Source organism: Oryx dammah, unplaced genomic scaffold (assembly GCF_014754425.2).
Source record: "Oryx dammah isolate SB20612 unplaced genomic scaffold, SCBI_Odam_1.1 HiC_scaffold_26, whole genome shotgun sequence".
NCBI classification, from domain to species: domain Eukaryota; kingdom Metazoa; phylum Chordata; class Mammalia; order Artiodactyla; family Bovidae; genus Oryx; species Oryx dammah.
Genome location: NW_024070210.1, coordinates 5,846,044 through 5,859,304, shown reverse-complemented (window position 1 = coordinate 5,859,304; position 13,261 = coordinate 5,846,044). Strand labels below are relative to the sequence as shown.

The following is a 13,261-nucleotide window of genomic DNA, read 5'->3' as shown; positions in this document are numbered from 1 at the left end:
ACTTTCTAAATGAATGCTGATGCCCTCTCTTCTTTAGTCTCTCATTGTTTCAGTCATTTGGAGAAAATGACCTCTCAGAACCTCAGCTTTCCTTATCTGTAAAATGGCAATAAAACTCTTAGCTCATGGGGCTGTTCTGAAGATTAAAGTATGCAGTATTCTTAAGCACTGTAAGTGGTTTCTGGTTCTTCTGAACAGCTTCAGAACCTTTGTCCTGATCAGGATCCTATGCATGGTACAGCAAGTTTCTCGTGAAGACTCACAGGACTCCAGGGGCAGAAATTGGCAATCCTCTTTGAAAGCAACACCTGTGGAGCAGGAATGAAGTGCTTTGAGGGTAGTGATGGTGCAGATTCGTCGAGGGTGGGTGTTCGGTTGCTCAGTCATGTCTGACTGTTTGCAAGCCTATGGACTGTAGCCCGCCAGGCTCCTCTGTCCATGGAACTCTCCCGGCAAGAACACTGAAGTGGGCTGCCATTTCTTGCTCCAGGGTATCTTCCCAACCCAGGGATCGAACTCAAGTCTCTTACATCTCCTGCATTCTCAGTTGAATTCTTTATCAGAGCCACCTGGGAAGTCCCATTCAACGCGGTGGCCGTTGGAATGTCCTAAAATCGGTAGTTGCCAAAAGGGGAAGCCGGGTCCTTTGTTGATTTGTCCTTGAGCTTCTAGCAGGCTGGTTTGGGTTGTCTTGATTTTGCCACTCAGATTTGCATCTCGTCTTTCTTTCTGGGTTTAGTTGTTTGGATTTCTCCCAAAGTATTTGCGGCTAAAATTCCTTTTGGACTCTGAGCTGCCTTTTTTTTTGCATAAGCTTTGGATTGGAATCAATAGAATGTCAAGACACCAGGCACATTCGGCCTAATAGCAGGTGGGTGTCTGCCGGACAGTGGGCCTGATTTGCCTGACAGCAGCAAATTTAGGCCACAATTAATGAGTCAGTGGAGAAGATGTTTGTGTTGCAGGATTTTTGCAGAGTTTTCACAAGTAGTTGTGTTTTCTCCTTCTAATGGGACTGTGTTTGCTCAAGAAATTATGTGCTCATATATGTATGTGTGTATGTGTTTATTACAACATTAAGCAGATTTATTCTTGGAAACCAGTAATCATACACACTCAAAATCTGACTCATAAACCTAGAGTTTAGTTTAACAGTTTGTCCTTTTAATGTTCAAGGAGAAGAAAACACTCAAATACTGAATGAATCACCAGTTTTTGTTTACCCCTATTAGGACTCTTTTCTGTTGTATTTTGGGCTAATGTCAGAAAACCAAGGGTCAGTGGAAGAGAGGGGAGCTGGGGTCGTGGGTGAAGGAATGAGGTCACAGCCAGACACTAGTTTGAACGTTGCTTCTTCTGTTTAGAGGCTGTTTAACATTGAGAAAACCTCTTTCGTTTTGGTTGTCATTTTCCTCTGGATCTTTCCTTGTATATTTGGGAGTTAAAAAATGGTTAAATGTGGAATGCAAGTAAAGAGCCGGGTGTCATCTTAGGCGTCCCTAAATGGTGACTTGCTAGCTCATCAGTAGAAACGGGTGACCTTAGCAGCGGTTTCTGGTTTCTGCCACGTTTATCCTTTAGCTGGTTCTTTTGTTTTCCATGCTCTGTATCTGGCAACACACTTTCTCTTGTTTCTGCTTTTAATTTCGAATATAAACTCACATCTGGGAATCCAGGCCTTCTCATCGTTGACCACGAATGGCCTTTGAATTCACGAGACCTCCCACAGTGGGGATGATATTAAACATTCTGATCTAGATTTGGGCAGAGGATGAATAAAATGGAAATGAGGTTTATGCAGATCAGCTTCCCATTTGTTTGGAGATGGTCAGGAGGCTGCGGCAGGCGGGGGTGTTCCAGGATTCTAGAACAGAGCCGGCAGTGCCCTGAATGACAAGCCGGTGGGTTCGCTTGGCTCGTTACAGGATGCCACTTACCCCCAGAGAGGACCGGCCTCTATGCTTGGTGGTCAAAGAAAGGAAAACAATAGTTCCACAGGACCATTCAGTCCTAGTTCAAACGGTTTAGGAAATTCTACCACTTCTCCTCTTCCCGGGACAAAATGGTGGCTGTTCCCTTCCTTTGGTTCAAAGATCCAGTCAGTCCTCGTGGGTGACAACCGAAGTCACAAATCCAGTCATGTTGGCGCTGAAGCCTGACCCGAGGGTGAAGACCTCCATTGTTTAATGGGGCGAAAGGCTAACCAGTCTCCCTCTGCAGTGGTGACATTACATGTATTTTATAACGTTTGTTTTACAGTATCCATTGTTTTTAATTTGCAAAAATAGATTTTAAATAATAAAATTCTTTATTTTTATTCAGAAAAAAATGAGTTTTTTTTGTTGGGAGAGTGAGCTCGAGGTTAGAGGATAGGGTCCAAAAATGCCTTTGCCACATTTCATTTGAGTGAAAAAAGGCCTGATATTTGCCGTCTTTCTGCAGTGCTATTTTTCCATATCATTTGTCCAAAGTTAGGATGTGTGATAACTATGATTCTGTTACTTTGTTTCAACCTGGGCCTTGGTCTTTGAAGGGATGAAGACTTGCTTACAGATGACAGCCGTACCTGTGAACAAGAGGCAGATGGTGTCAACTTAGGCACTTACTATAGTGGACTTCTCTGCTCACAGAGTTTATCGTTTACACTGGCTGCTTTTTCTTGGAGAGGGTGACAAGTAGGGAGCTGACCCCATCTGTTCGTGGAAAGAGTACCAGCTTTGGAGGAAGAACTCACCTTCAATATTTGTGTGATTCATTATTTTTCTGTGTCTAAGTTTTCATGTCTCTAAATTGTACAAAATAAATCTTTCTGCCATGTTCTGATGAAGCTTGAAGAGGAAGCTACTTATAGGAACCAGTAACTCCAACAGTGGAAGATATTTACTTAATCACCTACCATCCCATTTTGTGAGGGATCTGCCTGTTTAAGTGACTTAGGTCCTACTCTTAGGTCTACAGGCTGATAGTAAAGCAAAATAAAATAAAGATTTTATATTCATATCAACAGCAAAATGAGCATTATTTTGATACATATGCCGTATGACTATGTGATGTATGCGTGTGTGTGTAATGGGTAATCATAGTTTCTTTTGATTTAGGAACCTCTGTGAAAGTGACAACGAGCCTGAAACTGAAATCACGCTAGACTTCTTAACCACTTTGACCTACTGCCTCAAACAGAAACTCATAGATGTTCCTCAATCCCACTTATTGACTTTCATTGTACTTTGTGTTTGTTTGAGGCAATAGATCAAAGTGATTAAGAAGTCTAGAGTGATTTCAATCTAGGTTGAAATGCTGGCATTCATTGGTAATGATCTTGGTTAGTTCCTTAACCTCTGTGGGTTTAATTTCTTCATTTGTGCAATGGAAGCAACTAGAGAATTAGGTTCATAATGCTACTATATGGATTAAATGAAGATAATTAAGTAAGGTGTCAATCAGTCGTGTCCGACTCTTTGTGACCCCATGAACTGTAGCCTGCCAGGCTCCTCTGTCCGTGAGGATTCTCCAGGACATGGAGTGGGTTGACATGCCCTCCTTCAGGGGATCTTCCCAACCCAGGGATCAAACCCAGGTCTCCTGCATTGCAGGTGGATTTCTTTACCATCTGAGCCACGAGAGAAGCCCCCAAATACTGGAGTGGGTAGCCTATCCCTTCCCGAAGGCAACTTTCCGAGCCAGGAATCAAACTGGGGTCTCCTGCATTGCAGGTGGATTCCTTACCAGCTGAGCTACCCGGAAGGTGTCTAGCACGTAGTTAAGCACTAAGTAGATAAATCCTAGCTATTGTTGCTGTTGCAATCATTATTATGATATATGTAATGGGGATAAGAGCTAGTCTTATCTTATGTACTCATTGTAGGGATTACATATAATTATTATGCATTAATTTGTCTTGCAAAGAAAGTGCTGAGTAAAGTCTAGCTGCTTTTTCTTATTAGAATGAAAGCACCTAATTTTGAGAGATGTTAAGTGGTAACTCTGAAAAAAGGGCACCCTTCCACAGGATTCTGCCTCTTAGATCAATCTTATTGTCTTGTTCTATATTCCATTATATTCCGCACAAGTTTTCAGAGTAAGAGTTGCACATTGTCTCACTGCACATCTTTGGAGGTTAAGCTAAGCTTCCTCCATATTCCTCTCCTAGCCCTTTTCTAAAATAGAAAATCATCCGATCAAAAAAAAAAAAAAATAGACCTAGAGAAAACTCCCATGTGAGGAATGAAATTGTCCTTGTGAAGGTAAGTTAGGGCTCTATAAACTGTGCGCAGAAAATCATTGAAAGATACTCTCTATAAGATTCTGAAAATTATTGAGAGGGATCAACTCTGAAAGTTAGAATGTCCCAGTCCTTCAGGTAGTAAATACTTTGGGGGCATTTATTTGTTTTTAATTTTGATTCATTTAATTTTTTATGCTAGGTCATACTACCGAAAGAAGTAGAAAGGTGAAACTGTTAGTTGCTCAGTAGTGTCTGAGTCTTTGTGACCCCATGGACTGTAGCCCGCCAGGCTGCTCTGTCCAGGGGACTCTCCAGGCAAGAATATAGGAGTGGGTTGCCATTCCCTTCTCCAGAAGATCTTCCCGAGCCAAGGATCAAATCGGAGTCTCCTGTGTCTCCTGCTTGGGCAGGTGGATTCTTTACCACTGAGCCCCCAGAGAAGTCCTCAAAACCAAGGGCCAGTTTTGATTAGCACCAAAGTAATGCCACGCAAGAAGCTGCGTTCCAGTTGGAGGTGCCGAGGATTGAACCCGGGGCCTCGTGCATGTGAAGCCTGAAATCTGTGCTGCTGGTAAACTGGAGTGGGCAGAGTTCCCCAGTGGTAACAGTCAAGGAGCGAATCCCTGGAGCAACTGAAGGCACTGTGTCCTATGAACAGATTCAGCTATGGGCTAAAGCAATGAATTCTGGGAGCAGAACACTCCTATTTTGGCAACAGTGGCTCAAAGCCCTGGGTACCCTCAGAATCAGGCAGTATATGCCATGAGGAGAGCCTCCCAGCACATCCCAGGGCTCCTAAGCATAGTCTAGATCAGCGCTCCTGGCTTACTTAATGAATATTTCCTCAAGGCATTGTCCAAGGGATAAAATACAACTTACTTTATATAACACAGGCGCTGCCTGTTGATTGTACTGTGCTGTGAGTCCTGAAACTCAGTGAAAAGGAGGAGGGAAAGGTGCCTTTCTTAAGCTAATCAGAATCTGACAATGGGTATATGGAGGTTTTAAGAATGAGAGGAGATTGGCACTAGGTTTTTGTTATTGATGGGCTCCTGCGGTGCCTGGGTCTGTCTTTTTCCCTGTAATAGGATTTATTTATTTATCCCTCAGGGTATATGGGCTTCCCTGTCTGTTACCTGTGAATTTTCAGTCTGAGGAAGCCTCCGCAATTACATTGCTCTCTTGTCCTAACCCCTGTTTAAGCATTGATGAACTGGGGCTTCTTCACTACTTGCCTCACAAAATGCAAGAGTTGATTAATATTTGTACAGGACTGGGAAATGCATTTTAGGAATGGCGTGAGCACATACCAGGCCTTACGGTCTTGACTTGGGCATTGCACTCCTTTCTTCTTTAAATAATTAGCAGGAGAAATTACACGAGGGGGGAGAGAGAAGCTGAAAGGTATACATGAAAAAAAAAAAAAAAAAACGTGGCCGTCAGTTAGAATCATAAAAGGCATTTTTTGTGAAGTCTTGATTCTGCGTTTCTGTCACGCAATAGACTTTCCCTGCTGAGATCTGGTGGCCGGGTGCAGGCGGCCTTGGAGTTTCATCCTAAGTCATCTCTGCAGCTCTCTCCACTTCGGGTCTTTCGGATCAGGACAGTGTGCCCCCCAGAGCCACAGAGGACAGACATCCTTCTCTGGGGTCCGTGCAGGCCTGCCCAACTTCAGCAGAGACCCACTTGCTGTGTGGAACGTAGCCTCCTCCTCAGATGCCGGCTGACAGAGGGTTCTAGATGGCGCTGAAAGATGCTTTCCGAAGCTTCACGGAGTCAGTGTCCATGCCTGCAGCCGCTCATCTGTGAGGATGCTGGTGGGTGCAGCCACCTCTGGCCCTACCTTAGTCAGGCCTTCTGCATGGGAGCAATATGAGGCTTTTTACTCCTGCGGACTCTTCACTGCAAATGGGGCCACATCCCAAAAGCCTGGAACAGGGTGGGCATGAAGAGGCAGCGTGGTACGGGCAATGATGAAAGGTATCAAGGCTGAGGAGAGGCACGACTCAGACGAGGGCCTCTGTGGCTTCCTGAAAGGGTAAGTAACAGAGCTAGGAATGTGGCTGGCCTTTTGTCATGGCCGCTGACGGTCGATGTGACCTTGACCTCTGGTTTCCATGTTTGTAAAATGGTCCAAATAGCGACCTACCAGATGGAGGTGAGATTGAGGGAGATAATGCTTGTCAAGTTATCCATCATCAGCATTCAATAAGGTCTCCAGCGCCCAAGCGTTTCCAAGCCACCCTTCCTCAGGTTTGACTCGAGATCTGTCTTCTGTGTTCAAAGAGCAAGACATCACTCGAGTGTTTTATTTCTCTTACTGTTCTTTTTCCCGCCTGCTTCATGCCAGATGATTATGTTTTCAGGGCAGTCTCTGTATTATCAGTCTGCTAACGTTGCCTCCCTTACTCAAACGGGGCTCAGTCTTGTTCAGTTGTAATGAGAATTCCACAGCTATCCTCCTTTGAAAAATGTGAACCTCTTTACTTCTAATTGAAGAGGTGAGGTGAGCTTATTTGTAGATAGTTTGGAAAATCCAAAGTTAAAAGAGTGAAATCACTGGCAGTTATAATCTCAGTATACAGAATCATTGCGTGTGTGTGTGTGTGCTATAGGTATGAGAGTGTATATGTAATGGGTATTTTATTCAGTGTTCTGGATTCTGCAATGTAAAGTTCATTGAGATCGAGGATGTGTGGATTTTATTCATTTTAGAATGAGAATACAAAGGCATAGACATGTTCCTTTCTTGATGTTCTTTAGGTGTACCGGTGTGTCAGCTAGCTGACAGTGATAATGATCGCAAATGTTTTTATGTTATCTGTCTTCTTGGCATTAATGCTACATGCCACACACACATACCAATATATTCCTGCACATATATGTTATGTGTTATATATATAGCATATACATGTATATGATTTATTTAATTATTTTTACAGAGGAGGGAAATGAGGCACAGAGAGGTTAGTAACTTGCGCACATACCACACAGCTTCTACCAGCAGAGTCCAGCTTCAGCCCCAGGTGGTGTGGAGCATGAGCTTTTTATCTGTTCTGCTCATTGCACTGATAATACTGGTGTAAGAAATAGTGATCAAGGAGCATGAAGTTTCAGTTATGCAAGATGAGTAAGTTTAGTGATCTGTCTACAGCACTGTGTCGATATTAACAATGGCTGCATTTTGTACTTTATTTGCTGAGGGTCATCTTGCTAAGTGCTCTTACCACAATAAAATAAAATAAATGAAATGAAATAATGTCCCAAAGCAGCATTTTACAATCTTGGTAAAACTCATCTTTATGTGTCAATCTTTCCACAGTTTAGGAATTGGAAATATGATATTCATCATATATACCTATATATTTATATATAGCCATATGTATGGGTGTCGAAGTAAAAGGAGGTTTTTGTTTAATTAAAAAAAGCATTTGAAGCTAGAACACCAGTAGGCAAATTCTCATGGGCATGGTAGACATGGCATCAGTTTAGTAATGACCCCAACATTTATATAATCGGGCCATGGTATTTCTCAAAATCAGAAAAAATGTTCAGATCCAAGAGATCAATGCAGAAAGGTAAGCTGGTTCTTATGGAATTTAGATGAGTCAAAGACATTCCCAGGTAGCATATGAATGTTAAATATAGTACAGGTTTTCATTTTTGAGTTGACTTTCCTTTATAGATTAGTATTCTCCAGTTTGGCTATAAGCAAATCTACACTATGTTATATAAGCAATAGCTTATTTGATACTTGACCCTTGCTTATGTGTTCGAAAAGGTGATGCAGTTCCCAACTGGAGGTTTTAAAAGATAATTCAAGTGAAGTCCTTCATTCTGTTATTGGAATGTTTAGAGAACTGGAAGTATTTGTAACCATCAAAAGAGGAAGCTCACTTTTACTTTGTTTGCAAAATGATATTAAGAGAAAAGCACGTTTACATTCGCTCAGCATTTCAGGACATGGGCACAAGTAACCCAGCCTTGAAGCTGCTTTGTCATCTAGCTTGTATCTGGCAAAGGAATGAAAAGTAGCAGGCCTTCTCTTGGTCTCTAATCGTCGCTGGCAGCAGACACCAGGGTGCCAGCAGCGCCAAAGGATTCCCCAGGAAGAGCTGCTTCTGCTGTCCGAGATTTTCCAGACTTGTTTTGTTTGCTCATTTGACATATAATCTTGTGGTTTCTGGCCCCTTTCACCACCTAAAGCAGAAAAACATATTCGACTCTTAGGTCTAGCTAGCTCAGCTTCTAACTGTTTCAACAAATTAAAGGACTTGACTGTGGAATTTTTTTTTTTTTTTAAGTGAACACTTTGCTGTTACTCAAACCCTACCATGGGTTCCGCAGACAAATGCAAACTGTCTCTTTAGATGTGGTCACAGTTGACAGTTCAAAAGAATGAAATCAAACCCCTGAAGACTTGAACTAAAAAAAATCATTCTTGGAATAAAAGCTCGGATTTCAAAGATGATATTAAAATGACAATAATTTTACACATCCTCGTTTAGCATAAATTTCTCCTGATGAAACACGCCCCACAAAACTGTAAGGCTGTGTTGTCTGAATCACCCTTTTAGGGAAATCTCTACAACTTTCACAGGGTAAATGATGAGGAATGTTCTGGGGGATTGATTCCATTATAGTTTTTCTTATTGGTGGGTATGGGATTAAATTAAAATAGTCTAGACGGAACCAAATGAGACTGTTTGATTCTGAATTTTATTTTTTAATACTATCATTAAGCTTAAACTGTTGCATTATTCTGGTGCCCACATATTTTCCTTTCTTCACGTGCTGTTACGTGAAGTGACATGGGCTTTATTATTAACAAAAAGTAATTTAAAAATACTTCCGGTTCTCTAAACATTTCAATAACAGAATGAGGGACTTCACTTGAATTATCTCTTGCAGTAGCACACCCATCCATCAAGGTAAGGACTGTTGTATTATTAATAGTATTATACAGATAAAGAGACTTGCATTTCCCAAAGTTCAATAACTTATTCAATGTCGTGTCACTCGTTCAGGGTTTCTCCACTGCAGCTCTATCCACAGTTTGAACTGAAATTAGCTCTTTGTTGTGGGAAGCTGCCCTCTGCCTTCTTGGAGACTGAGCAACATCCACGGTCTCATCCACCGTCTCTTCCCACTAAATGCCAGCTGCAGCCCTAACCATGACTAGTAAAAAGTCTCCAGTATTGCCAAACATCCCCTGGGAAGGGGGGCAGAATTGCCATACTGAGAATCACTGTACTAGTTACGTGGCAGAGCTTGGGGATGTTTTAGATGGATTCCCTTCCTCTTAACTCTTCTTGGCCCTCCCTGACAGCTCAGTTGGTCAAGAATCTGCCTGCAATGCAGGAGACCCTGGTTTGATTCCTGGGTCGGGAAGATCCCCTAGAGAAGGGATAGCTTACCCACTCCAGTATTCTTGGGCTTCCCTTGTGGCTCAGCTGGTAAAGAATCCGCCTGCAATGCGGGAGACCTGGGTTTGATCCCCGGGTTGGGAAGCTCCCCTGGAGAAGGGAAAGGCTACCCGCTCTAGTATTCTGGTCTGGAGAATTCCATGGACTGTATAGTCCATGAGGTCTCAAAGAGTTGGACACTGAGTGACTTTCACTTTCACTCTTCTTACTGTTGCCACTCCCTGTTCATATAGGACATAGCAACAGTGATCAGCTTTTCTTCTCTCTTCTCTCTCTTGTCTTTCTTCTGAACACAGAGATTTAGCCCTTGGCAAGTGATGGTTAGCGTCTGCTTGTTCATCCTGAGGACGGACTGAGTGCATTGACAAACGCCTTCCTGTTCTCACTGGGGGTGTGGTCAGTGCAAAACGGTGGCGGCGGGTCTGTGCCTCGTGCCGGCAACATCACACGCATAGCTGCATGCGTGAAGAGCCAGACAGTAAATGGTTCAGTGTTCATCTCTCTTGCTTGCTGAATGTGTTTGCTGAGTCAGACTTCTATCACTGGTTCCTCTGAATCACTAAGTGGCCTGCAGCAAGTCACTGAATCATTTGTGCTTCCTCTTTTTTTTTTTTTTTTTTCCTTTTTGAGAAAATGAGAACCATCCTTCCATCACAATGCCTTTTACCTTTCACTTTGGAGAGTGGTGTGTTTACTCCTAAACCTTTTGGAAGGAATTCTAAGACATCTGGTTCATTGAAAGGTAAATACAATTTTTTGGAAAGGAAAACTATATTCATTCACTGAGATAACTGACTTTCAAGATGAAATACTCCATTGGTCAGCCATCAGTACATAAAATACTTTAAGAAGAAAGCCAAGAGGTAGCCACACACACCTTTCCCAAGTCGTGGCTGGTTTCGGTTTTCTCAGGGGTAGACACTTCCTCAGGCTTTCTCGTAGCTGAGGATTTGGGTATAAATACAAAACCGTGTTGGGAAAAGGTAGTAAAAGCACACGTCAGTGGTGTCCTGATGTCCGTGTCTCCGCTCATCTCACAGGAGCGGAGGGCATGTCTTGTCCACTTACCGTGTTGGTGCGTTTGAAGTGCATACAGTCCTGCGTAAATTTATTCTCGAGGTTAGAAAGTCTGCAGTGAGCAAGTGCTTGGGGGCGTCCCTGGTGGCTCAGTGGTAAAGAATCCGCCTCCTGCCAATGCCGGAGACAAGGGTTCGATCCCTGATCCAGGAAGATCCTATGTCCTGCAGAGCAGCTAAGCCCAGGCACCGCCACCACTGAAGCCCGAGCGTCCTAAAGCCCCAGCTCTGCAACAGCAGAAGCTTCCACAAGGAGAGGCCCACACCCCCCAACTAGAGAGAGGCCTCCGCTCTCCACAACCGGAGAAAAGCAGGAAAAGCAAGGAAGACCCAGTGCGGAGGAAAATAAATAAATAAATAAAATTATAAAAAGAAAAATGCTTGCACCCTGAGGGTCTGAAGATACACAGGCAGAGGACAGACCAGACTCCCACCTCTGGCTTGAGGAATGTATGGGGCAGGTTCCCATAGCTCCTAAAAGGTAACCTAGGTAAACGCTTAGGTGATGAGATCCCATCACCTCAGGCTTCCAAAATAGCCATCAAATTGTTTTTGCCAGTGAGCACATAAAATAGTTAGGTGAGAGTAAAGTAAATCTTTATAAATTAGCAGGCAACTCAATGTAATTCTTTTTAATTGCTTTTGATTTATAGTGTGACAAGTGTACATGGGTATCTAATTTATAAATGAGGTGGAGGTTTGTTTGCTGAATATATAACATTTTTATTGCTAATAAATATTTCATGAGCTAAACCCTGACTCTTGTGGATGTGGAAAGTAAAGGGGCATTATACTTACATAGAATGCTATATAAATTTAATATGCATTTATCTTAGCTTTTCAAACACAGTAACAGTCAAGAAATGAATGAGTCACTCCAGTAAACTGAAACAGCAAAGTAAATTGCAAATTGACTTTAAGTGTCAAATTAAATATTTCTCTACCTCTGCGTAGTAGTTGTTTTCACCTTGTCTGAGATGTTTAGTTGTTAAGTTGTGTCCCAGTCTTTTGCGACCCCATAGATTGTAGCCTGCCAGGCTCCTCTATCCATGGGATTTCCCAGGCAAGAATACTGGAGTGGGTTGCCATTCCCTTCTCCAGGGGATCTTACTGAACCAGGAATCATGGTTGGGTCTCCTGCTTGGCAGACAGATTCTTTATTGCTGAACTCTGTCTGAGATGGGTCATTAAAAACAGATGTGATGCAAAGAAAGCAAAAATATTTTATAAGACTCTTTTTATCAGCAACAACAAAGTGGTAGGATAAAGATGACTTTCTGGTTTCTTAGTGTTAATCGATATATTCTGTCCTCTGATGGAGGACAAAATAGAAAAGGAAGGAGAGAGCTCTAGAGAAAGACAGAGGTGGCTTCTTTCTTCTGCGCTGCTCATCCTGGTAGCTGCGTCCCTGATTTCCTGCCCAACTGTATAGGACATTGGGCTGCCAACTGTAGGACACATAGGAGACGGAGACCGCCTCCTTCCCCTGCTTCTTCATCAGGTGAGAAGAACTGGTACATCCTTTAACCTTCGGGATAAAAGTACATCAGCTCTGAAAGTAAGTGGAACCTGGTGTGTCCAATGAAGGACTGGTATCACTTGCTCAGTCAGAAGCTGTAGCCACATTAATTCTGCACCTGTTCTGCAGGTTGCCCTTGCTGAGTGCTGTGGGGGCTCCAGACGCGCAGAACAGGCTCCATGGGCTCTCTGCAAGCACAGGGCTCTCTTTGTAGTCATTCCATACTGTTTGCAAATTACATAAATATTTCTCATAGTATTTTCAAATCAGTGAGCGGGAAATACACAAAATACATCTCCATCTACCCTACACTAAATCTCAGTACATATCTGGATAAGAGTAACTTTTTCTTTTCCTCTTATGTTTAAGAACTTTAGAAGAGATGCCTCTTCAGAAGAAAGCAGAAATGGGGTACTCGACTTGAGTATGTATACTAACTCTAGATTAATGCTTAATTAATGAGTTATTAAACGTTTCCTTTTTTTATTGGCATATAATTGCTTTACGATGTTCTGCTGTACCATGAAGTGAGTTAGCTATATGTGTATATATATCCCCTCCCTCTTAAGTCTCCTTCCCACCCCCACCTGCTTCCTACCCGTCTAGATCATCACAGAGCATGAAGCTGGGCTCCTTCTGCTATACAACAGGCTCCCAGTAACTAATTATTTTAAACATTTCTACATTTTTCTGTGATCTCTGTGTGGCCCCATTCTGTGCTGTATATTCCATGAAACTCAAAGCTGATTCTTCCTATGATGTTCAAGCTCTATTTTTCTGTAGCTCATCTCTGGAATGCATGGCCAGTAGGTTAATTTAAGCCTTGTCGTGCCTTTCATATAATATCTTTTTAAGTACAGTTGAAACCCTGTTGATTTGATAAGGTTAAATGTGTTCAGTCAAAATCAGTAGGTGACAGTAGGATTTTAAATATGTCGTGTATTTTCTGGGGATTGAAACTGAAGGATATTGTTGGATCTTTATAGTCTATCTGAAAACCAATTAATAACGTTTT

General features: G+C 42.5%; 1 protein-coding gene across 1 annotated transcript in view; it reads left to right on the top strand.

Moving 5' to 3' along the window:
* FLRT2 (fibronectin leucine rich transmembrane protein 2) overlaps window positions 1-13,261 on the top strand; it is a 110,317-nt gene that overhangs the window by 54,036 nt on the left and 43,020 nt on the right. The window lies entirely within an intron of this gene.